General features: G+C 44.0%; 1 protein-coding gene across 1 annotated transcript in view; it reads right to left on the reverse strand.

The window, feature by feature from the left end:
• LOC141149736 (uncharacterized) overlaps window positions 1-27556 on the reverse strand; it is a 111318-nt gene that overhangs the window by 35098 nt on the left and 48664 nt on the right. The window lies entirely within an intron of this gene.

Here is a 27556-nt window from a genome sequence, read left to right on the forward strand (position 1 = left end):
TTCCAAGGCCCTTACTACCAAGAGCTTTAAAGGCAGAAATACTTCCATCGGTTCACTTGGACCACTCAATAGTCTCAGTTTGTTTTTCAATCTCCAAACCCCATTCTATTTATCGCACATGGAGATTAAATGAATCAATCCTGTCTTCAGATTCCAATAAACAACGTATTCAAACTACACTAACCAACTTCTTTGCAACTAACGCCACACTAGAAATAAGTTATCCAATCCTTTGGGAAACCCATAAATCGGTGATCAGAGGTGAACTGATTTCCATATCTTCCTTTCTAAATAAACAGAGAAAAAAAAATTCACAAGACCTTTATGAAGAAATAGCCAAACTAGAACTAGAGCATAAAAGAACTCTTCTACATCAAAGTTTGGAGGCTTTAACAGCCAAACGCCTACAATTAAAAGACCTGCTAAACAAGCAGTCTGCAAAAATGTACTTTAACCACTTCGCACCAGAGCCTGTTTTTGCCTTCGTGACCGGGCCAATTTTTTCAATTCTGACCACTGTCACTTTATGAAGCAATTACTCTGGAACGCTTCAACGGATTCCCTTGATTCTGAGATTGTTTTTTCGTGACATATTGTACTTCATGATAGTGGTAAAATTTCTTTGATATCACTTGCGTTTATTTGTGAAAAAATCGGAAATTTGGCGAAAATTTAGCAATTTTCAAACTTTGAATTTTCATGCCCTTAAATCAGAGAGATATGTCACACAAAATAGTTAATAAATAACATTTCCCACATGTCTACTTTACATCAGCACAATTTTGGAACCAAAATTTTTTTTTGTTAGGGAGCTATAAGGGTTAAAAGTTGACCAGCGATTTCTCATTTTTCCAACAAAATTTACAAAAACATTTTTTTAGGGACCACATCATATTTGAAGTCACTTTGAGGGGTCTTTATGACAGAAAATACCCAAAAGTGACACCATTCTAAAAACTGCACCCCTTAAGGTGCTCAAAACCACATTCAAGAACTTTATTAACCCTTCAGGTGCTTCAGAGGAATTTTTGGAATGTGGAAGAAAAAAATTAACATTTAACTTTTTTCACAAAAATATTACTTTAGACCCATTTTTTTTTATTTTCACAGGGGTAACAGGAAAAAATGGACCCCAAAATTTTTTGTGCAATTTCTCTTGAGCGCGCTGATACCCCATATGTGAGGGAAAACCACTGTTTGGGCGCACGGCAGGGTTCGGAAGGGAAGGAGCGCCATTTGACTTTTTGAATGTAAAATTTGTCTGAATAATTAGCAGACACCATGTTGCTTTTGGAAAGCCCCTGAAGTTCCTAAACAGTGGAAACCCCCCACAAGTGACACCATTTTGGAAACTAGACCCCTTAGGGAACTTATCTAGATGTGTGGTGAGCACCTTGCACCCCCAGCTGCTTCACAGAAGTTTATAATATTGAGCTGTAAAAATAAAATTTTCACATTTTTCCCACAAAAACGTTTTTCATCCCTTAATTTTGCATTATCATAAGGGTAATAGGATAAATTGCACCATGAAATTTGTTGTGCAATTTCTCCTGAACACGCCGATACCCCATATGTGGGAGAAAACCACTGCTTTGGTGTACGGCAGGGTTCGGAAGAGAAAGGAGCGCTATGTTGGCTGGGATAGGCAGCAGACACCATGTCACATTTGAAGAGTCTCTGACATGCAGAAACCCCCACAAGTGACCCCATTTTGTAAACTACACCTCTCAAGGAATTCATCTAGGGAATTTTTAAATTTATACCATTGTGCAGTGAAAAAACATAATTATATTTTTACCACAAAAAAATGTTTTACCCTCAGATTTTACATTTTCACACAGGGCAATGGGTAAAAATGGTGCCGAAATGTGTCACACAATTTCTTCTAAAAGTGGCAATACCCCATATGTGGCTGTATCGTACCGCTCAGCCATATGGCGAGATCTGGGGGGGACAGAGAGCTATTTGACAATTGGAGAACAAATTATTGTAGAATAGGCATTTGGATTTGGGAGCACAAAATTTTCTGAATTTCTTTTGGGGGGCAAGGGCCATTTTGCTTTTCCACAGCCTTTCTGCTACCAGTAACTTGGAATATTTTTAACAGATGATGGACCTGAGTGGGGACTAGTTTTTTTTGAGGACTGAGTTGAAGCTTTTATTGGGAACATTTTACTTAACATTTATCTGGCGCTCGAGGCTGAGCACTTACATCGGGGTTTCCATCTAAATTTCCAAGTGATGTAATTCAGATGAAACCCCTGCGGGATCCATTCACTGTAATGAGGCAGCAGAGTTACCCTGGACTCCGTCTGGCCTCTGTTTAGCGGTGTCCTTTTTTTCAGAAGTGCAAAAAACTGTGGCCAACCGCACTTTTATGCACGCCTAAAACAAATGACACCGTGGGATCCCAGGCTAGACGGCATCCACAGTGGCCTATATCTGCCTCATTACAGGGAATCTTCCGTCATGGGTTCCGGCTAAATCACATATTTTCCCCTTCTCCCATGACAGCACCACCTGAGAGAGGGTATCCGCCCACCAAGGACAGGAACCTACTGAATAAAAAGGCGGTACCTCTCCTCCGCATCAGTTTTGGTTCCTGTCCCTGATGGGAGCCTCACCAGGTGGTACCTCACGTACCTGGATTATGGACGGTGCGGCCTGGAGGCCGTGGAAGCAGCAGATGGTCCCTGTTCCCAGCCCGTCTGGCTGCTGCCCGGGTCTGCATGTGGGGAGGAGGTGCTGTTTGTTTTTTTTTTGGATTCCTCCCCGCGTGCGCCGGGGCCTGCGGCCGGGTCTGCGCCTCGCAAAGATGAACTGAGCGCGCCGGCCGGCAGGTCTTCCGGGCTGCGCACGTGGGGGTCGCGTCGCACCCTGTGACGGAGCGCGCCGGAAGTCCGGGCTGCGCACGCGCGGGGTGCTGACGCGCCCTATCACGGAGTGCGCCGGAAACCGGGTCTGCGCATGCGCGGGTGGGAAGCTGTCATCCCGCTGCAAGCGCGCCGGGTGCCGCTGGGCTGCGCACGCGCAGAGGCAGGTGGATCTGCGGGTAGCGCACCAGCTGGCTAAAATTTTTTTTAAAAAAAAAAGAGATTTGAGATGAGCACGCTGCCGGAAGGGGAGGAGCCTAAAGGAGGTGGAGCCCTACTGCTTTTAAGGATGGGGAGCAATCAGGATGGCGGTGTCTGCATCCCCGCCATGATGGATGAGGAACCGCAGTCACCTGGGCAGCAGCTGTCTCCGCCACAGGAAGTACAGCAGCAGCCACAGCCATCAAAGCAGCGCAAGCAGCTCAAACAAATGGAACGGGAATCTTCCCATCGACAAAGTCACAGCAGTGAGGGGCGTACGAGTTCCGGCAAGACTGGTCAGAAAAGACTTCGTCAGTCCACCTCCGCCAGATGGGAGCCCTCATGTGAACGGCAACCCTAGTCTGAACGGCAGTGTGGTGAGTGATCTTCGTGAAAGTCTCACCTTGAATAATGTGCTCTTCTCTCTCTCTCTTTTCCTCCTTCTTCTCCTTTTATTTCTTGGGGCAGGAGGCGAAGAAGTGTAGTGCTAAAAGTAAAAACAGGGAGTGTGCTTTATGCAAAATCGGTCTTCCCACCTCCTATGCCAAAAACCTATGCTCGGACTGTATTCAGAAAACCATTGCAGAGGAGTCCCCCAGGTTTTCTTTAGAATTAAAGGATCTAATCCAGACAGAGGTCAGAGAGTCTTTAAGAGGCTTAACCTCACTCAAAAAGAAGAAGCGAAAACTAGTTTCTAAAGAATCAGAGGAATCAGTGGAGTCCCGTTTTACGAGAGAACTGCCTTCCTCCTCTAATCACTCCTCATCGTCATCGTCGTCTTCGGATGATGATGGGGGGGGCAGACCTTGTTTTTCGGTTGATAATACTGAGAGACTAGTTAAAGCCGTCAGAGGGACTATGGGTATTACCGATACCAAAGTGCCCAGAACAGTCCAGGATGTTATGTTCGGGGGCTTAGACCAAAGGAGGAGACGCTCATTCCCGGTCAATGACAGGATTAAATCTCTGATAGAAAGGGAATGGAAGAAACCGGAGGGGAAGGGTCAGCTGCCGTCATCCTCCAAGCGGAGGTACCCCTTTGAGGATGAGGATGCGGCTAAATGGGACAAAACCCCTAAGATTGACGTGGCCATTTCAAAATCTTCAAAAAAATCCACTCTGCCCTTTGAGGATTTAGGAGCCTTAAAAGACCCGCTGGATAAAAAAGCGGAGTCCTTCCTTAAGCAAACCTGGGAGTCGTCAGCAGGGGCCCTTAAACCGGGAGTAGCAGCGACCTGCACTGCTAGATCTATGATGATCTGGCTTCAACAATTGGAAGACCAGATCAGGGGGAATGTGTCCAGGGAGAAAATTCTATCAGACCTTCCTCTTGTGCAGGGAGCGGCTGCATTCCTGGCAGATGCATCGGCAGATTCAGTTAGGCTGGCTGCCCGGTCTGCAAACCTCTCTAATGCAGCCCGTAGGGCGCTATGGCTCAAGAGCTGGCCAGGAGATGTGCAGTCAAAGTCTAAACTGTGCTCAATCCCTTGTGAGGGGGACTTCTTGTTCGGCAAAGGTCTAGATGACATCCTAGATAAAGCCGCAGACAAAAAACATGGATTTCCCACGGTGTCTGGTTCCCGATTTAACAGTTCCTTTCGGAAGAGAAAATACAGCCGCAGTAAAGCTCCCAGAGACCAAGGTAGCTGGAAAGACTGAAAGCCGTATAGCAGAGGCTTCATGTTTGGGGGTCCCTCCTCCGAGAATAAGAAAGCCCCTAAGTGACAGTTCCCCCCAGGTGGGAGGAAGATTGTCCCACTTCCTGCCTGCCTGGAAGGAAATTTCATCCAATTCTTGGATCTTAGGGATAATCAGGAGGGGGCTCACATTAGAGTTCAAAAGCAGGCCCAAGAACACTGTCAAAATATCAGCCCCCAGAGGTTTAGCGGAACAGATAGCCTTACAGCAGGAAGTTCTCTCTCTGCTCATGAAAGGAGTTCTGGTGGAAACACCTGCACCTGAGCAAGGAAGAGGATTCTATTCGACTCTCTTCCTAATAAAGAAGCCGGACGGCTCCTTCAGGACCATTGCGAACTTAAAGAGACTGAACGACCATTTAATCTACAGGCCTTTCAAGATGGAAACAATAAAATCGGCCATAAAGATGTTATTTCCGGACTGTTTTATGTGCGTCCTCGATCTGAAGGACGCCTACTACCACGTCCCGATTTTGCGAGATCATCAACAGTTTCTAAGAGTAGCTGTACAATTCGGCAGGCACGTAAGGCATTTTCAGTTCGCAGCTCTTCCCTTTGGCATTTCCATGGCGCCGAGAGTCTTCACAAAAATCATTCTGGAGGTCACAGCGCACTTGAGGGAAAGAGATATTTTGGTCATCCCTTATCTGGACGACTTCTTAGTAGTGGGCAGATCAAGTCAACTCTGTGCTCTAGCCCTGGCGGACGTCATGGCCAGTCTAAGACGCCTAGGTTGGCTGTTAAATCTGGAGAAGTCAAGGCTGGAACCAAAGAGGGTTCAGTCTTTCCTGGGTCTCATTCTGGACTCAGAAAACCAAACCTGTCTTCTGCCAGAGGAAAAGAAACTGAAGATCAGATCCCTAACATCTCAGGTTGTCAGCAATCCGACCATGACCCTGAGGAGTGCAATGTCTCTGTTGGGTACAATGACGTCTTGCATCCCGGCGGTTCAGTGGGCCCAGCACCATTCCAGATGTCTTCAACAGGAGATTCTGGCAGCGGACAGGCGGCTCAAAGGTCGCCTGAATGGGAAAATATCTCTTCCAGATGTTGTGATCAACTCCCTGGACTGGTGGACATCTCCGGTCAACCTATCTTTGGGGGTTCCTTGGACCTTCCAGGTGTCGGATACAATTACAACAGACGCAAGTGCGGAAGGTTGGGGAGCTCACCTAAGGGATCGTTCTGTACAAGGCCTCTGGTCGGACAGCGAGACAAGTCTCTCTTCCAACATGAAAGAGCTGTTGGCAGCCAGAAACGCGCTAAAAGAATTCAGTTCTGTTCTTCAGGGTCCTCACGTCAGGATAATGTCAGACAACAGATCAACAGTCGCCTACATCAATCATCAGGGGGGTACCAGGTCTCTCCCTCTGATGTTAATAGCGGATCAGATCTTCAGGTTTGCCGAGAGTCGGCTGGTTACGCTCTCGGCACTGCATATAAAAGGGGAAGAGAACATAAAGGCCGATTTCTTGAGTCGTCACATCTTGAAACAAGGAGAGTGGGAGTTGAATCCAGCCGTTTTTCAGCAGATTGTGGATCGGTGGGGACAGCCCCAGATAGATCTGTTTGCAAACAGACACAATCGGAAGACCGAAACCTTTTGCTCCCTGAATCCAAAAGAGGGGGCATTTGCGGTGGACGCGCTGCAGATTCAGTGGGATTTCACTCTAGCTTATGCCTTTCCCCCTTTAGTACTGATCCCTACTATCCTGAGGAAGATCCGAGAGGAACGGGCGAGGGTTATATTGATCGCCCCGTTCTGGCCCAAGAGACCATGGTTCACTTGGATGAAGAGAATGTCCCAAGCAGATCCATGGGTTCTTCCGGACATCCCGGATCTCCTCAGACAGGGCCCAGTCTGTCATCCCCAAAGAGCGGGCCTGCATTTGACGGCTTGGATTTTGAGAGGTCGCTATTGACGCAAAGGGGGTTTTCTCCGGATCTTGTTACTACCCTTCTAGCAAGTAGAAAGCCGATAACAACTAGAATCTATGGTAGAACCTGGGCTAAGTTCTTGTCTACCTCGGGTCAGTCTGCCAAAGGGAGGATTCCTATTGAGGCCATACTAGAATTCCTCCAGAAGGGGTTAAACATGGGACTAGCCACCAGTACTCTTAAGGTACAGGTATCGGCTCTGGGGGCACTGTATAATTATGACTTGGCAGCAAATAGATGGATCATTAGATTTATTAAAGCCTGTCATAGATCCAGACCTATTCCTGTTCCAAGAATGCCTCCTTGGGACCTTAATTTAGTTCTGGAAGCATTAACCAAACCTCCCTTCGAGCCCTTAGAGAAGGTTTCAGAAAAAATCTTAACTTTAAAGACTGCTCTACTGGTAGCCCTGACATCAGCTCGTAGAGTCAGTGACTTACACGCACTATCCGTTAACCATCCATTCACTCAAGTATGTATGGATAGAGTAATCTTAAGACCAGACCCGGCCTATCTTCCAAAGGTAGCCTCCAAGTTCCATAGGACGCAAGTAATCACTCTCCCTTCCTTCTATCCTAATCCTAGGGATTCTGAGGAACATAAGCTTCACACCTTAGATGTTAAGAGGGTGTTAGTCCAGTATTTGGAAGTGACAAAAGCCTGGAGAAAGAGTGACGCTTTATTTATATCCTTTCAGGGGGCTAGGAAAGGACTTAAGGTTACAAGGGGGACCATAGCTAGATGGGTCAGGGATACTATTACCTTAGCCTACTCTTCTAGCAATCTGCCGGTTCCTGAGAACCTGAAGGCCCATTCCACCAGAGCGGTAGCTGCTTCCTGGGCTGAGAAGGCGGATGTGCCCATCGACATTATATGTAAGGCGGCAACTTGGTCATCCCCTGCTACATTTTACAAACATTACCGTCTTGACCTTTCCTCTTCTACTGATCTGTCCTTTGGTAGAAGGGTGTTGCAAGCGGTGATCCCTCCCTCTGGTATTTGATCTCTATAAATCTCTCAGGTGGTGCTGTCATGGGAGAAGGGGAAAAGATCCTAGTTACTTACCGGTAACGGGATTTTACAGAGCCCATGACAGCACCCTATTAATTCCCTCCCCTTTATCACTGTGGTGTGCACTTTTTTTTTAAGGTGTTTAGTACATATGTTGAGGTGGTGGTTATGTATTAACCTGTCTTCGGAAGCCCTCTCATGCTCTGAAACAAAACTGATGCGGAGGAGAGGTACCGCCTTTTTATTCAGTAGGTTCCTGTCCTTGGTGGGCGGATACCCTCTCTCAGGTGGTGCTGTCATGGGCTCTGTAAAATCCCGTTACCGGTAAGTAACTAGGATCTTTCAGAGATTTACACGGAAACTCTGGTGTAAGTGCTCAGCGCAGAACGCAGGATAAATGTGAGCAGAGCCTTACTGCGATCTTTGGGAGACATAATAAACAAATCAGTAGCAGGTGAAGAATTAGTTTTATTTATTTTTTTACGCCGTTCCTAGTGTGATATAACTGATTAGATTACTTTATTCTTCGGGTCGGTGCGATTACAGAGATACCAGATTTATATCGGGTTTTTTATGATTGACAGCTGTCACACACTAAAAGACGCTTTTTTTTTTGCAAAATCTAGTTTTTGCATGGCCATTTTTGAGAGCTATAATTTTTCCATATTTCGGCCGACAGAGTCATGTGACGGCTTGTTTTTTGCGGGACGAGTTGACATTTTTATTGGTACCATTTTTGGGTACGTGACATTTTTTGATCGCTTTCTATTCCATTTTTTGGGAGGTAAAATTAACAAAAACCAACAATTCAGGAATTGTTTTTTGAGGGTTTTTTTTATGCCGTTCTGCGTGTGGTAAAAGTGATCAGGCAGCGTTATTCTTCGGGTCAGTACCTTTACAGCGATACTACACTTACTGTATATTTTTTTATGTTTTGGCGCTTTTACACAATAAAACAATTTTATAGAAAAAAATATTTTTTTGCATTGCTTTATTCTGAGCGCTATAACTTTTTTATTTTTCGGCTGATGGAGCTGTATGGCGGCTTGTTTTTTGCGGATGACGTTTTCAGCAGTACCATTTTTATTTCCATTTTGCTATTTGATCGCATTTTTTTCCACTTTTTGTTTGGCGATATGAGGAAAAAGCATAGTTTTTTGCTCCGTTTTTTATTTATTTTTATTACGGTGTGAACAGAAGGAGTTAATTAGTGTGACAGTTTTATAGCTCGGGTTGTTTCGGACGCGGCAATACCAAATATGTGTACTTTTTTTATTTTTGCATAAATATATGGATTTATCGGTTTAATATTTTATTTATTTAAATTTATTTTGTATTTTTTTTTAACAGTTTCAAAACATTTTTTTTTACTTTTTTTTACATTTTTACTTAGTCCCTGTATGGGACATTAATTTTTATTTTTCTGATCCCTGATCTCATGTAATGTAATAGACATATATTACATTATATGAGATCTTCACTGACTGTTTCACAGTCAGTCTCCTGCCTGGGTTCAGCTGCAGGCTGAGCCAGGCATGACACCATATATGGCAGAGCTTGAGGCGGTCATGTGACCTCCAGCTGCCATAGCAACCCAAGGTCCTGAAAGGAATCAGGGGTCGTCGGAGAGGTAAGTGGATGACCCCCTCTCCTCCTGCTGTCTTCTATATGCCGCGATCACTATAGATCGCGGTATATAGAAGACAGCAAAGGGTTAACATCACTGGGACCTGATCCAATCGGGTCCCGATGATGTTCCCTGTCAGAGCTATCGCTCTGCACCGCTCCCGCAGCGCTTGCAGGACCCTGGGGGTCCTGAGCGCTGCGGGACCACCCTCCGTTTTTAAACGTCCGCGCTGCACAGAGCCCAGGCAGCGCGGACGTTTATCTACAGTGGGCGGTCGGGAAGCAGTTAACTGGAAAAATCGCATGTTTGTGCATGGCGATAAGACTTGTAAACTTATGATGTCGTTAATCAAATCAAGACAAGCTAAAACCTATATCCACTCTTTAAAAACCCCTAATGGCCAAAGTACAACAGACTACAATAATATTTCCTCAGAATTCTTAAAATATTACTCTAACCTGTACAATCTCCACCCAGACGAACCTCTTCCAAACATAGAGAAAAAAACGCTCAGACATTCAATCCTTTTTAGCTACAATTAATTTGCCTAAACTATCCCCGGAACAACAGGCATTTCTATCCAAACCATTCGACATTAAAGAAGTCCGCTCCATTCTGTCAAATAGCTCCAAGGGAAAAGCTCCTGGCCCAGATGGTCTTCCTATCTTATACTACAAAACCTTCTCCAAGATCTTAGAACCTCATTTCACGAAAATATGTAGCAAGGTACTCCAGGGCGAACCTTTCCCTCCCCAATCTTTGGAAGCCCATATATCCCTTCTTCATAAGGAAGGCAAGGATCCAGAACTCTGTAGCAATTACAGACTGATTTCTCTACCAAACGTAGATCTTAAAACTTATGCAACCATGCTTGCAAAACGCATTGCAGAATTCCTACCTAACTTAATCTCATCTCGGATCAGGCAGGCTTCATTAAAGGTAGGGAGGGTAAGGACAATGCTTGGTGGATCCTTCACCTGACACAATACTCTATTTACCACAAGCTTCCCTTGGTACTTTTAGGTACTGATGCAGAGAAAGCTTTTGACAGAGTGGATTGGAACTTCCTACAAGAAACTCTTAATTGCTTTAATTTCCCTCCATTAGTAACATCAGCCATTCTCCAAATGTATTCTCACCCCTCGGCCAAAATTAAACTAAATAACTCCCTGACTAAACCATTTACTATACATAATGGAACAAGGCAAGGCTGCCCTCTTTCACCATTGTTAGTCATTATGGTAATGGAATCCTTGATCAAATCCATTAATCTCTGTGATGACATAATTGGTGTTAAACTTCAGGGATTACATCACAAAACCATGGCCTTTGCAGACGATCTCCTAATCACCATGACGCAGCCACACAAAGGCATACCAGCCCTTATGCAGATCCTAGAGAGATATGGCTCCCTGTCTAATTTTAAAATAAATGTAACCAAATCTGAGGCCTTAGGAATAAACATACCCGTATACACTCTAACTCACCTGAAATCACGATACCCCTTCCGCTGGCCAGACAAATACATTTCCTATTTGTGCATTAAGATAAGTGCATCCCAAAAAAAACTCTACAATCTAAATTATAAACCACTTCTCTCATTAATAACAGAACATACCAAAAAATGGAAAGCCCCCTAGCTCTCCTGGATGGGCTGAAAAAATGTAATAAAAAACATCCTCTTACCCAAATTCATCTACCTTTTCCAAATGTTACCCATTACGCTTTCAAAAGCATTTCTAACTAAAATTAACTCTTCCTTCTTTAACTACATTTGGAACAATCACCGCTCGAGACTTAACTCGCATACTCTTTCAATGCCTAAAACTTTAGGTGGCATGGGAGCCCCCAACATCCATAACTACTACTTAGCGGCCGTACTTTCTAGAACTATTGAGTGGATCAGGAACCCAAAAGAGAAACCCTGGCTCTCTGTAGAGGAACACATGTCCCCCATACCTCCACGCTCAGTTATTTTTTCACCCTCTACTTTAATACATGAAAACACTTTTCACAACCTCCTCACTCGTACGGTGGTTAAATGTTGGAAATCAGTAGTAGACTTTTTCGCCCCTGCCCTTGCTCCATTAGCTCGAGTATCAGATTTTATCTCTCTAATCTTTAAAAAATTCACATTAGATCCCACAAAAAGGAACTTAGACACCTCTCCCCTTATAGACCAATTATTCAATGAAGGCACCTTTATTTCCTTTAAAGATATGAAGACATTACCTACAATGTCCAATTATACCTACATCCATTACAAGTCTTTAAAGAAGACACTACACCAGATCATGATTAAAGGGGATCTCTCCAGATCACTTACTTCTTATGAAACTATCTGTTCTCAGAAAGGACCTCCGAGGAAAACGCTTTCAACCCTTTACAACATCTTACTCTCAAGAGACGTCCCACTGAAAAGAGCCGTCATATTAAAATGGGAAAAAGATCTTGACTGCTCCTTTACAGAACCTCAAATCAAACACATTTACAAGTCCTCACACGGCCCCTCACAATGCGCTAAAGCCCAAGAAAATTCATACAAAATAATCACCCATTGGTACACCACTCCAGACCCACAAATGGTTTCCTACCACTCCAAATATATGCTGGGGATGTGAAAATCATACGGGCTCCTACCTCCACCTTTGGTGGTCATGTCAAATCTTACAAGAATTTTGGAAAATCGTTTCCCAAACCTTATACGAATTGCTCCACACCAACATAGCCCTAACCCCTAAACATATTTTTCTAAACTTTCCAATTGATCCAGATAAAAAGTTCTTGTCTAAATTGGCCTCCTTCGTGTTTACTGCCGGCAAACGTCTCCTACCCCCACTTTGGCGCCCTTCAAATATCCCAAACAAGAAACAATTAATCCTCAGAATTGATCAACTAAACCATACTGAAGAACTGGCTGCTCTCTCCATACAAAACCTTACCTCCTCTCATTATGTCTGGAGTCCTCGGCAGATTTACAGGAATTCTACTCATTTTCTGTCCTCAACCATTTAATGTTTTATTAATATCTTGAAGATCTGACGTAGAATATACTGGACCCCCTCCCCCACTCCCTCCTTCCTTTTTCCTTCTCCTATACCAAAGTCTGTCTCACCCCTCCCTCCCTCCATTTCTTATTCTCTGGTCCTATATATACCTGAGACAATCTACTTTATTCCTTATACATTATGACACTAGTTTATGAATCTAAGAAAAAAATTCTTCTTTTTGGAATCAGATATTTTATTCTTAAAGTTTATATCTGACACTTCCCCTCTTCTTGTGATGTAACAAGAATAATTCACTTGAATGTATAAATATCTATATTTTATGTTTCCTTGTTATACACCTGCAAAGATTCTTCATGAAATCATCTGTTTGTCCCTACTTTATATTAGATTCTCAAGAAATAAAACATTGAAAATAAAATAAATATTGTTTCTTCTCTTTTCTCCTTTTCTGTCTGATGTTTCCTCACAGACTGTAATGATTCTATAAACTATAAAGTTATTATAATGGTGAAGGAGCTGTGATGAGGCTGCGGTCATGTGACAGTGATGACGTCACCGCAGCTCCTCCCCCTCAGGGGTCATTGCCCCGCCCAGATCTGCAGATGATCCCGGCGCAGTCGCTCCTTCGGCTCCTCCTCTCTCTGACGTCACATAGTGGCCGCTTTCTCCAGTGATGAGGATTTCTCTGCTCCCGGAGGTTCTGTAAGTCCAGTAGTCTCATCAGGTCCACATCTATAGTAAGTTCATATGTTTCCCCAGTCAGGGCTCGCTCTCACTTCAATCTGATAAAACACCAGACTGCGTCCGTACCCAGTAATCCTCGGATTCTCTGCTCAGCGGCGTTTTGTTTTCCAGCTCCGATCGGATCGCTTGCACACATATAATCTACGGGTGCGTGTGAAACATCGCGCTGCACTCAGATACCACCCGAGTGCAGTGCGATTCCCGCCAATGCCAGCAACAGAGGAGATGGAGATAGTGATTTCCCCGTCCCCTCCGCAGCCGTGCGAGAAGATCAGAGCATGGAGCACTGACATTCGGCTCCCGCTCGCAGCAGAGCAGCAGCGAGTGTCATTAGCATATCGCATCGGGGGGTCTTGCATCGCATACCGTACGCTAGTGGGACCCCGGCTTAAGAGATACGTCTGTGTCTTGTATAGCAGAGCGGAGTTGTACAGATACCTGTCTTTACGTAGGCTCAGGTTCTCCCAGGTGCGACTCAGCCTCAGCATCCTCCCGCGCCATCTCCTCCTCTCCATGTTGTTGTGCAGAGTTCTCGGCGCCATCTTGTGATGAGGGTCTGGCGAATTTTTAATATTGTAATTTATTATTTTTTTCTCCTATTTTTTTAATTTTAAAAAATGTTATTAAAATGTTCTAATGCTGATAATTTAGTCATCCGTTCAGATATTAAAATATTCACCCAATGAGAAATGAAAGCAATTCTAAATCCATAACCCTTCTATGACCTGATCACTGTCTACATACTGAAAAAACAATGAGTATACCGACATTATCACAACATAAGAGCCGAAGCAACAAATAGTAATGTGAAAGCTTCTTCCCCGGAATCCAATGTTGCTATATCCATAAAAAACCTTCATCAAATCTCAACTTCATTCCTGACCCCGATCATTTCTATAACCATAGATGTGTTAGTGCACAATGCGGTATCTGCGCTCCAGCGAGACCACCGTGTCTGTACTGTCTGCAAGAAGAAAGAAGAGAAAGGGGACATTTGTCCCCCAGCTCTACTGACGGACTCACATTATACTCTAGATTCAGGCCTTTAGGAGACAGACGATTTACAGTCAATATCCAGAAGGCTTCCCTCCTTAATAACCTTCTCTTAATACCGCCTCCTCTCCTAGGAGCACTCACTTGTTCTATCACCTGGTATTTTCTCTCAGACAACGATATCTACGGACTTTCTCAAAATATCCACAAGTGAATTCAGGAGACGTGACTGGGAAAAGAATCCAAAAGGTGAGTCTCCTATGAACTTCATGCTGCAACTTTAATGGAATACTGTGGAGAAAAACGCCTATCGCGAGGACTGCGAGTCCATCTGCGCCCCACTCTGTTTTCAGAGGATGGGACTTTCTGCGATCAATTCGAGCAGATTAATAACTGTTCCCTGGATTTAATCTTGTTGACTGCTGATAGACTGCAGGCAGCAGATACAGATTTAGAAGTGGAGATTGCGAAAAATGTAAAATAAACAAATAATATATAAATTAGGTCAATAATGTTTCCTTCCCATTTATGATATACAGAGGAGAATTAGAATCTGCTGTGGGTGAATTATGATATATGTTTTTTAGACTTTGGTGCGTATAGTTAAATGGTACAATGATTATTATCTTACTTGTTTTAACTTCTGCTTTCTCACATCTCGCCCACCCTTTAACACATTCTGTGCACTCTCTCCATATCCACCCCTCCCTTCTCCCCTCTCTCATGTATAACTCTGAAGCTCTACTGACATTTCTCACCCACTCCAAACCATCCACTACCTCCATACAGCACTCAAAACGCTCATACAAATCATTGCACCACCTGCTCTTTCTCTTTTTTCTCCTTCTCCTAGTCGCTGGCAACATCTCTCCCAACCCTGGGCCTCCCACCACTAGCATACACCACTCTCCTCCAGCTGCATATAGAAACCCTGCTAATCTTATTAACATTCACTGCGTGCCCTCTCCTATTGCTTTCATTGTGCTCTCTGGAACGCACAGTCTGTGTGTAACAAACTAACTTACATTCACGATTTTTTCCTCACTAATTCCCTTCACCTTCTGGCTATTACAGAAACCTGGATCCAGCATTCAGACACCACCGCAGCTGCTGCTCTCTCATTTGGTGGCCTGAAATTTTCACATACCACCAGACCTGAGAATAGACAGGGTGGAGGTGTTGGTTTGCTCCTTTCACCACAATGTGCTTTCCAGGTCACCCCCCCCCACCCCGCTTCCCTCACTTATGTTTCCTTCCTTTGAAGTCCACACCATCAGACTCTACAAACCCTTCTCCCTGTGAGTGGCGGTTGTGTATCGCCCTCCAGGCTCCTCCCACCAGTTCTTGGATCACTTTGCCACCTGGCTTCCTCACTTTCTATCCTGTGACATCCCCACCCTCATCATGGGAGACTTTAACATCCCCATCAATGATCTCCTCTCCCAATCTGCCTCTCATCTACTTTCTCTAACCTCCTCATTCGGCCTCTCACAGGTTACTAACTCTCCCACGCATGAAGACGGGAATACTCTGGACCTGGTTTTCTCCCGTCTCTGCTCGCTGCATGAGTTTACTAACTCCCCTCTCCCACTGTCGGACCACAACCTTGTTTCCTTCTCTGTCAAGAACCGTCTCCTCACCCGGGACACCCCCACTTACCTCACTTATAGGAATACACGTACCATTAATACCCAGCAGCTTATGGACAATCTCCACACATCTTTAGCCCTCATCTCCTCCCTCTCCTGTCCAGACTTGGCATTGTCACACTACAATAATACAGTGAAGAGCTCCCTAGATGAAGCAGCACCTTCTACATGCAGAAAGACCCGACACAGACAACGGCAGCCCTGGCACACAATGCAAACACGTTTTCTTCAGCATTGCTCAAGGTGTGCTGAGCGTCAGTGGAGAAAATCTCTTTTAGCAGAGGACTTCATCCACTATGAATTCATGCTCAAAACCTATAACTCTGCCCTTCATCTGGCCAAACAATCCTACTTCACCACCCTCATCACTTCACTGTCCAACAATCCAAAATTACTTTTTGAAACCTTAAACTCCCTCCTGAAACCTAATGCACAGGCCCCCACCACCAACCTCAGCGGGGAGGATCTGGCCACTTATTTCCTAGAAAAAATTAACCACATCCATCAGGACATCTCAGCCCAATCTCCTCAGTGCCTGGATCCCCTTCCCTGCCGCACTTCAAGCTCACTAGCCATCTTTGAGCCTGTTACAGAAGAAGACGTCACCCAGCTTCTCATTTCTTCTTGACCTACAACCTTCACATCTCCTGCAGTCTCTCTCACCGGTGGTCACCACTCACCTGACTAAAATATTTAACCTCTCTCTTTCTTCAGGTATCTTTCCCTCCTCATTTAAACATGCCATCATAACCCCTTTACTTAAAAAGCCATCCCTGGACCAGAACTCCACTGCTAACTACAGACCTGTCTCTAACCTTCCTTTCATCTCTAAACTCCTTGAACGCTTGGTCCACTCCCGTCTAATCCGCTATATCTCAGATAAATCTCTCTTCGACCCTCTACAATCTGGTTTCTGCTCCTTACACTCCACTGAAACTGCCCTCACTAAAGTCTCTAATGATCTACTAACAGCTAAATCCAAAGGTCACTGCTCCCTGCTGATTCTCCTGGATCTCTCTGCTGCATATGACACTGTGGATCACCAGCTCCTCCTCACTATGCTCCGATCTATCGGGTTCAAGGACACTGTTCTCTCCTGGTTCTCCTCCTACCTCTCTGACCGCTCCTTCACTGTATCTTTTGCCGGCTCCTCTTCCTCTCCTCGTTCCCTTACTATCGGGGTCTCGCAGGGCTCAGTCCTAGGCCCCCTCCTCTTCTCTCTATACACTGCCCCTATTGGACAAACAATCAGCAGATTTGGTTTCCAGTATCATCTCTATGCTGACGACACCCAATTATACACCTCTTCCCATGACATCACCCCTACCCTAATACAAAACACCAAGGACTGTCTGTCCGCTGTCTCTAACATCATGCCCTCCCTCTATCTTAAACTGAATCTCTCCAAAACTGAACTTCTTATGTTTCTTCCATCTACTAACCCAACTCTGCCTGACATTGAAATTACCTTGGATGGTTCAACCATAACTCCCAGCAGCACGGCCGCTGCCTTGGGGTCATATTCGACACTAACTTTTCCTTTACTGCCTATATCCAATCACTCACCCGCTCTTGTCACCTGCATCTTAAAAACATCTCCAGAATCCGACCTTTTCTCACCTTTGAAACTGCTAAAACTCTGACTGTCGCTCTTCTTCACTCTCGTCTGGACTACTGCAACTCTCTTCTGATCGGTCTCCCTCTTACCAAACTTTCTCCTCTCCAATGCGTCCTGAATGCGGCAGCCAATGTCATATTTCTGTCCAGCCGCTTCACCGATGCCTCCATCTTGTGCCAGTCATTACACTGGTTGCCCATTCGCTACAGGGTCCAATATAAACTCATCACTCTCACCCACAAAGCTCTCCACAGTTCTGCACCGCCTTATATCTCCTCTCTCATCTCTGTAAATCGCCCTACATTTGCCCTCCGTTCTACAAATGACCTAAGACTAACATCCCCCATAATCCGAACCTTGCACCTCCGTCTCCAAGACTTCTCTCGTGCTGCGCCAGTTCTCTGGAATGCTCTACCCCAGACGATCTGACTGATGCCTAGCCCCCATGTCTTCAAGCGCGCTTTAAAAACCCATCTCTTTAAACAAGCCGACCACCTCAACTACTCAGTAAACTAACTTTCCCCTGTTCCCTCTTTCTAAATATTATTCAGAATCTGTTCCCTACTCTTCATCTGTCTCCACACCCTCCATGCACACGATAACTGCACTCGATACTTGATTATTGCACTTATACATACGGGCTGATGACCGGATCATGCAGCTTTATATGAAAGTCCCTATTTATTATAATTGTCAGACCTGAAATAACAAGCACTTTGCACCTACTGTGTCCCCCCATTCCCTTGTAGATTGTAAGCGTGCGAGCGGCCGGACCCTCGCTCCTAATGTAACTGTTTACACTGTCTTACCTTGTATTGAATTTATTGTCTGTACATGTCCTCGCTTAATTGTAAAGTGCTGCGGAATATGTTGGCGCTATATAAATAAAACTTATTATTATGTTTTTTTTGCATTTCCTATATACGCCTATATATATATTTGTGGCAATGTGTATTGGTGTAAAATAAAATATTTAATTTGATAGTTAATATACTTTGTTATGGACGTTTTTCATTTTTGTGTATATACACTGCTCAAAAAAATAAAGGGAACACTGAAATAACCCATCCTAGATCTGAATGAATGAAATATTCTCATTGAATACTTTGTTCTGTACAAAGTGGAAAACACACTACAGGCTGATTCAACTGTGATGTAATGTCCTGAAAACAAGTCAAAATGAGTCTCAGTATTGTGCGTGGCCTCCACGTGCCTGTATGACCTCCCTACAACACCTGGGCATGCTCCTGATGAGGCTGAGTATTGTGTGTGGCCTCCACGTGCCTGTATGACCTCCCTACAATGCCTGGGCATGCTCCTGATGAGGCTGAGTATAGTGTTTGGCCTCCACGTGCCTGTATGACCTCCCTACAATGCCTGGGCATGCTCCTGATGAGGCTGAGTATTGTGTGTGGCCTCCACGTGCCTGTATGACCTCCCTACAATGCCTGGGCATGCTCCTGATTCGGTTGCGGATGGTCTCCTGTGGGATCTCCTCCCAGACCTGGACTAAAGCATCCGCCAACTCCTGGACAGTCTGTGGTGCAACGTGACGTTGGTGGATGGAGCGAGACATGATGTCCCAGATGTGCTCAATCGGATTCAGGTCTGGGCGGGCCAGTCCATAGCTTCAATGCCTTCATCTTGCAGGAACTGCTGACACACTCCAGCCACATGAGGTCTGGCATTGTCCTGCATTAGGAGGAACCCAGGGCAAACCGCACCTGCATATGGTCTCACAAGGGGTCTGAGGATCTCATCTTGGTACCTAATGGCAGTCAGGATACCTCTGACGAGCACATGGAGGGCTGTGCGGCCCTCCAAAGAAATGCCACCCCACACCATTACTGACCCACTGCCAAACCGGTCATGCTGAAGGATGTTGCAGGTAGCAGATCGCTCTCCACGGCGTCTCCAGACTCTGTCACGTCTGTCACATGTGCTCAGTGTGAACCTGCTTTCATCTGTGAAGAGCACAGGGCGCCAGTGGCGACTTTGCCAATCCTGGTGTTCTGTGGCAAATGCCAAGCGCCCTGCACGGTGTTGGGCTGTGAGCACAACCCCCATCTGTGGACATTAGGCCCTCATATCACCCTCATGGAGTCGGTTTATAACCGTTTGTGCAGACACATGCATATTTGTGGCCTGCTGGAGGTCATTTTGCAGGGCTCTGGCAGTACTCCTACTGTTCCTCCTTGCACAAAGGCGGAGGTAGCGGTCCTGCTGCTGGGTTGTTGCCCTCCTATGGCCCCCCACATCTCCTGGTGTACTGACCTGTCTCCTGGTAGCGCCTCCAGCCTCTGGACACTACGCTGACAGACACAGCAAACCTTCTTGCCACAGCTTGCATTGATGTGCCATCCTGGATGAGCTGCACTACCTGAGCAACTTCTGTGGGTTGTAGAGTCAGTCTCATGCTACCATGAGTGTAAAAGCCCAACCAACATTCAAAAGTGACCAAAACATCAGCCAGAAAGCATTGGTACTGAGATGTGGTCTGTGGTCCCCACCTGCAGAACCACTCCTTTATTGAGTGTATCTTGATAATTGCCAATAATTTCCATCTATTGTCTATTCCATTTGCACAACAGCATGTGAAATTGATTGTCAATCAGTGCTGCTTCCTAAGTGGACAGTTTGATTTCACAGAAGTTTGATTTACTTGGAGTTATATTCTGTTGTGTAAGTGTTCCCTTTATTTTTTTGAGTAGTGTATATTTTATATAATGAGACTAATATGATTATATGAATGTTTGTAGTTTTCTTCATTTTTTATTTCATTGTGATGTCATTTCCTTGTTTTTTTTCTATATAAATGTTGTATTTCTATGTGATTGTGTTAGCAGAGGATTAATCCGCGTGACATCCAGAGTTTAGAACACAGAATGTAGGTTTATTCATATCCAGCATAGGCACAGCATGGAGTCTGGTGTTACAGCAGCATGAGGAGATCAAAACATATAACAACAATACAGGAAGAGAAGGAGGGGGCATCCTGTCTGTGTGAGTTTTTTTTTTTTTTAAACACAACTTTGTTAACAACCTCACAATATGCACAACATATGAAACAGCACAGTAGTTGTTGCAATACACATACAGATTAATATGTATTATTCCAACACCCCCACTCAACAACTACTTATCCTCTTAGTCCCATTGTGGTTCTCAATTCTTGGAACCTAGCTCGTGGCAATGGCTTTGTCATAATGTCAGCTACCATCTTATCAGTTTCACAATAGACAAACTGAATTATGCCACGATCTATCAAATCACGTAGATGATGATGTCTGACGTCCATGTGCTTGGTTCTAGCACTGATCTTTTCACTGCATGCAAGTTTAATGCATCCTTGGTTGTCCTCATAAATCACCGTCGGCTGAGTTGTCGGTTTGCCAAGATCGTCCATCAATTGTCTTAGCCAAACAACCTCCTGGCTTGCATAGGCTGCGGACACATACTCCGCTTCTGTAGATGACAAGGCAACAGACACTTGTTTCCTACTAGACCAGGAGATTGAACTTTCTCCAACTTTAAACAAGTATCCACTTGTGGATTTACGATCACGCGAATCACCTGCCCAATCCGCATCTACATAGCCGGTAAGTTCTAGATCTCCTGCTGCAGATAGTTTTAAATTTACATCTTGCGTTTCTTTCAAATATCGGAGAAGTCTCTTAACAGCATTCCAGTCTCTTTGGCGCGGTTTTTCCACATATCTGCAAAGGATTCCAACTGTTGTTGTGATATCCGGTCGAGTCATAGTTGATATGTATAGAAGTGCCCCCACTGCCTGACGATATTTCTCATTGTTAGGGAACAGGTCATCTTCTCCTTCCAGCTTCAGGTAGGATGGTTCCATTGGGGTTGATATACCTTTGGCCTCTGACATTTTAAACTGATTCAGAATCAAATTAATTTTTGCACTTTGGTTTAGAAGAAAACTTCCATCTTCCTCTCTCTGGATTTGGATTCCTAGATAATATGTCACACTTCCAAGGTCTTTTGTTTCAAAGTGCTGATTCAGAATTTCAGTCATTTTTCCAATTTCTGCGTCGTCTTGATGAACAACAATCACGTCGTCCACATATAAGAGAATATACATCCACTTTCCATCTGTATATTTTGTGTATAAGCACGGATCTGCTTGACCTCTTTTAAATCCTTCTTCCAACAAGACTTTATTCATCTTGGTGTTCCATGCTCTTGCTGATTGCTTAAGACCATAGAGAGATTTTTGTAGTTTGCAAACAAGATTCTCTTCACCTCCTTTTACATAACCTTCAGGTTGAGTCATGTATAAGTCCTCCTCAATGTCACCATTTAGAAAGGCAGTTTTTATATCCAAATGTCTGACATACTTCTTTTGTACAGCAGCTACAGCTAACAAAGCTCTGAACGTGGTCTGTTTAGCGACTGGAGCAAATGTAGCATCGTAATCTTCGCCATACTTTTGAGAATATCCTTTTGCGACCAACCTTGCTTTGAATCTGTGGACTTTACCTTCAGAGTCATATTTGGTTTTGAAGATCCACTTGCACTTGATTGCCTTTTTGCCCTGCGGTAGCTTGGTGCGTTTCCAAGTTTGGAGTTGATGAAGCATTTGATTTCCTCATTAGTGGCATCGATCCACTTTGTTCTTTCATGGACAGGTAGTGCTTGCATTTCATCCCATGACTGCGGCTCTGATTCAGGTAGTGTCTTGACAATGTAGGATAGACGTTTAGCTGGTATACCTTTGTTTGATCTTGACGATCTCCTGATTTCAGATTCACCTGATTGTTCTGTTGTTCCTTCATTAGTTGAAGAATCCAGCCAGACCTCTACATCCTCCTTGTTGCTGTCTTGTAATTGTGACTTCAGCTGGACTACTGGCGTGATGTCACAAAACTTGGGTGATACAAAGTTCTCATCAATCACTACATCTCTACTTATTGTAACCTTGTTTGTTTCTGGGTGTAGAACCCTATAACCTTTCTGGGTTTCGCTGTAGCCTACCAGGATACCTTCCTTAGCGTGAGATTCCCACTTAGTTCGCTTTTCTTTGGGAACATGTACAAATGCTTTACTTCCGAATATTCTTATGTGATGTAGTTTTGGCTTTCTGCTATTCCATTGCTCAAATGGAGTTTTCTCTGTAGCTTTACCTGGTAGTCTGTTCTGAAGATAGCAAGCTGTCATGATTGCTTCACCCCAATATGCTGTGGGCAGATTTGCATCAAATAACATGCTTCTTCCACTTTCACATAGTGTTCGGTTCCTTCTTTCCGCGACACCATTTTGCTCTGGGTTGTACGGTACAGTGGTCTGAAATAGGATTCCATTTTTTTTTAAAATGCTCTGTGTCTCATTACTTGTATATTCAGTCCCATTATCTGCACGTAGAATCTTTGGCATTCTTCCAAATTTATTATATACTTCAGCTAGGTATATTTCAAGTTTCTCTGGAACTTCCTTCTTTCTGTGAAGCAGGTGGACAACTGTATATCTTGAATTATCATCAATAAATGTGAGAAAATATCTCTTCTTCCCTGGGGTCAGAGTGCTCATTGGACCACAGACATCTATGTGTATTAAATCTAGTGGCTGTGCTGTTGTTGTACTAATTCTCTTAGGAAAAGCTTTCCAAGACATTTTCCCTTTGATGCAGCTAGTACACTTCATTGTCTGGTTACATAGATCAATTGTAATATCCTCAGCTAGTTGCTTTTGGACTAACTTTCTTATTGCTTCTGGGTCTCTGTGTGCCAGACGCCTATGCCACACATGAATACAGTTTTTATGCTCTTCTTGTTGCGCTGTATACACACACTCTTTGCATTTCAGCTGATAAAGTTCATCTGTGATGTTTCCCTCTGCTAGTGTGTGACCTTCCTTTGAGATGATGCAGCTATCATGCTTAAATGTAACTTCATTTCCTTGTTTTGTGAGTTTCTTCACAGATAGTAGATTACTTTCAAGACTAGGCACATACAGCACATCCTTTACTGGGATCTTCCTGCTTTGTTTTGGTGAGATTTGACAATCAATATAACCATCTCCTATGCCTTCTGAAGTCATGTACTGACCATTAGCCATAATCACTTTCTCTGATTTACTTTGGTCAAGCTTAGAAAAGAAGTCTCTGTTATTAGTCATGTGACTAGTTGCTCCAGAGTCTATACACCATGCATGCTTTGATGTATTTGCACTGACAGTAAATGCAGTTTCAGTATTCACAGAATCATTTTCTCCAGATACAGCACTTTTAACCCTTTGATGACTGCTTTGCTTTTTCAGCTGATTCATTCTAGCTTTCCAGACTCTGCAGTCAGCTTTCAAATGTCCTGATTTCTTGCAAACAAAACATTCACGTGTTTCTTTTATGTGCTTCCTGTTATCAGTTAGGTTTTGTGTCTGTAAAGCAGATTCTGTGTTGCATGTCCTACTGTCTACACCTTCTGCCTTTCGCTTATATTCCTCTATGAGCTTCCCCCTGACATACTCCAGTGTAAGAGCATCATCTGGACGCGCATCTAGTGCGGTTACAAGCGTATCATAGCTCTCTGGAAGGCCACTAAGCAGTAATGCGGCCACATGAAAGTCCTTTAGATCTTCCCCAATGCCTCTCAGGCGTTCTACAACTTCCAGAACACTTCTTATGTAATCCTGCATATCCTGGCCTTTCTGTAGCTTAGACTGGTACAGCTTTCTCGTGAGATAGAGCTTATTGCTTAAATTTATCCTCTCATGTACCTTTTGCAACTGCTCCATTTCCTTTGCAGTATTACATTTACACACATGCACAATCTGGTCATCATCTATACTGAGTGATATGGTACTTTGTGCTTTCTGATCCATGTCTGTCCACTGCTGTGGCACTGGGTCAGGTTTAGGCTCCTGTGTGTATTTTCACGTACCTTCTCTTATCAGCAGCATTTTCACTTTGAATTTCCAGGATTGATAATTCTGGTTAGTGAGACTTGGCACTGTAAATTTCATGGAGCTGCTGCTGCTGGTGGCCATCTTTGCTTATTCTCAGTTTGCTGTCTTTCTTTCTTTTCTTTCCTCTGTGTTCTGGGGATCTTTGACTCTGGGACATCTGGGCCCATAACCTGTTAGCAGAGGATTAATCCGCGTGACATCCAGAGTTTAGAACACAGAATGTAGGTTTATTCATATCCAGCATAGGCACAGCATGGAGTCTGGTGTTACAGCAGCATGAGGAGATCAAAACATATAACAACAATACAGGAAGAGAAGGAGGGGGCATCCTGTCTGTGTGAGTTTTTTTTTTTTTTTTTTAAACACAACTTTGTTAACAACCTCACAATATGCACAACATATGAAACAGCATAGTAGTTGTTGCAATACACATACAGATTAATATGCATTATTCCAACAGATTGGCCACAATTGACAAAAGCTCTGGAGGAGCTGAAGCGTTTTGCAGATTTGCTGATGTGAAATAAATGATTGATTGACTACAGGTGAGTGCCGGGATCTCTTTCCTTTCCCTCTCCATTACTATCCTGAGGGCTTGAAGACAGCTGTGTTTTATGACAAATCACAGCGGTCATCAACCCTAACCACCATTACCCCGATTGCCACCGCACCAGGGCAATCGTGAAGAGCCGTGCAAAGCACCTGAATTGGTGCGCCATTTCTGAGGCGGCTGAGGGCTGGTATTTTTAGGCTGGGAAGGGCCCAATAACCGAGGACCTTCCCACCCTGATAATATCCGCTCACAGCTGTCTGCTTTACCTTTACTGGTTATCAAAAATAGGGAGGACTCCACATCTCTTTTTAATTTATTAGCTAAACACAAGTACAGTAAACTCCACATACAGGGCACTAATTATATATCTCACGGATATCTATCATCTATCTCGATCTTTGCACATCTAACACCTAAATATCTGTCATTTCTATTCTGCACTCTCTTCCGGCACGTGTCACACAGACGTGTGTGCGGATGTCACACTTTATGTCATCTGTGTGCAGGACGTACTGACATCCGGGCTGCCGGCAAAAAACGTACATGTCTGGTCCGTGTGACCATGTGCGCAGCCCATAGATTATAATGGGTGTACGTGTGTGTCTCCCTTACGTGTGAAGGGGGCCTAAAGGGTATGAGCACTTTTAGTATGAATTACCAGTAGGGGGCGTGATCACTTAAAGTGCCTAGGGCAGCATGAATGCCAGATACGGCCCTGAGCACAGCCCTAATAAAGTCATTAGAGCTGCAGATAAAGGGGGCTCGATTACAGCTCTGGATAGTGGGTTGTATGAGCCGGAGGTTATGAACATGGATGACGATACTAATATATGCCGCACTCTAGATGGAGATCCTACTAATTCATACAATACCCCCTTACATTGTCTTTTGGAGGAGGGTTTGGTATCGGCTGTACTTAATGCCAAACAAATAGAATGATTAAAGGAAAATCACCCAAAATGTCCAATATTTCATACATTACCGAAAACGCACAAAGAAGGAAACATCCATCAGTCTAGAGATACATTCAATACTGGCTGCAGAGAAGATTCCTATAATATAGTGAATATTACCAGAAAACATTTACCTATGTTATACACTGACAAGGATCCAGCAACAAGAAAGACAACTGACACGTGGAGGACAAACACCAAAGGTTTCATTGAATGTGGGAGAAATAAATGTGGTTTGTGCAAGTCTGTGCACAAAGCAAAAATGTCTGCATCTACTAACCATAATAAACCCTATAATATCCGACATCTCATTAGTTGTAGCTCCACACGTCATTGACACCATACAATGTGAAGCTTGTCTACTGCAATATGTGGGGTGCACGGTCAGACCCTTACGTCACCGCATTGGGGGACACGTTAGGGACGTTCTTGGCCCCACAACACGTAATACATCTGCAGCATCACAACATCTCATACAACACAATAGGGATTAATCACTTTACAGTTGTGGGTATTGAATATGTCACCAGACCAGCTAAGGGGGGAGATTGGTATAAAAAGTACACCCCAGAGAAGCCTTGTGGATTCTGGAATTGGACTCCAGATTCCCCAGTGATATGAATCTTCCTTCAGATCTTCTATCCATTTACTGAATTGTGTTTTTTCCTCTTTTATAGTAATTATACATAATATACACATTATAGATGCAGACACTTCATTCTTGTATTGCACGGATGCTTTTTGTTGTGGACATATGATTATCCATAGGGGTAATGTAGACATACTTGCACACGTCCATTTGGGGCTGGTGGTCTCCGCTGAGCATTAGACCCTATGATGTGTATAAGAAGCCGGTTACTGGTTATTTATTATGTCATGAAGAAGAACTGAACACAAATACCAGGTAGAAACGCAGAGATGTTTTGCTCCTATCTGTTTTTTAATGTTTCTATGATTTTAATTTGATTTGTTCAATAAAAGTTTTTGGTTTTATTCACACCGGAAAACAAGTGCCGGATTATCAGTAACTTTCTTTGTCCCGTCCATTCCTTCCCAACTGTGATTTTTCATCCAAGCACTGAGAGATGAGCTGAAAGCAGACAATGTTTTCTATAGAGGAATGGCAGACATGGGTGTTGTCTACATAGAAAGCCTCTCCTAAATCCCATACACAAAAAAGCTGCCCTACAATCTGCCAGGACACATGCGGAAACATATGAAGACTCCTGGGACTTTATACTCTGGAGTGATCAGACCAAGATAAAGGTTTTTTTTGGAACTGATGGCTTCAAAACTGTATAACATTGAAGAGGTGAGGAATACAATGAGAATGCATGGTGTCTACAGTGAGACCTGGTGGTGGCCGTGTCCTTATGTGCGGCTGCATGAGGAGCTACATTTCATTGATGGTATCTTGAATTCACAGATGTTCTGCTCTGTAGTGAAAGAAAAGATGCTGCCATCACTCTGTTCCCTTGGTAGGTCACTGTTACATTTCTGAAGAACAGGGTGACAGTGATTCTGTGGCCAAGTGTCTCCCGATCTGAACCCAACCAAACACCTATGGGGAATTCTGAAGAGACAAGTTGTCATCGCTCCATCCAGCATCCAGGCTCTAAGAGCTCGTTATCGAAAGAGAGAAAAAAGATAGATGTAGTATTGTCACTAACTTGTTCATTCCAGGCCTAGAAAACTTGGTGCCGTCCTTTAAAATTATGGAGGCCATACAAAATAATAGATGTAGTAGCTTTTGATGTGGGGTGTACT

Source organism: Phyllobates terribilis, unplaced genomic scaffold (genome assembly GCF_046119375.1).
Source record: "Phyllobates terribilis strain yellow unplaced genomic scaffold, ASM4611937v1 Scaffold_1__5_contigs__length_1240528914, whole genome shotgun sequence".
Lineage (NCBI taxonomy): Eukaryota > Metazoa > Chordata > Amphibia > Anura > Dendrobatidae > Phyllobates > Phyllobates terribilis.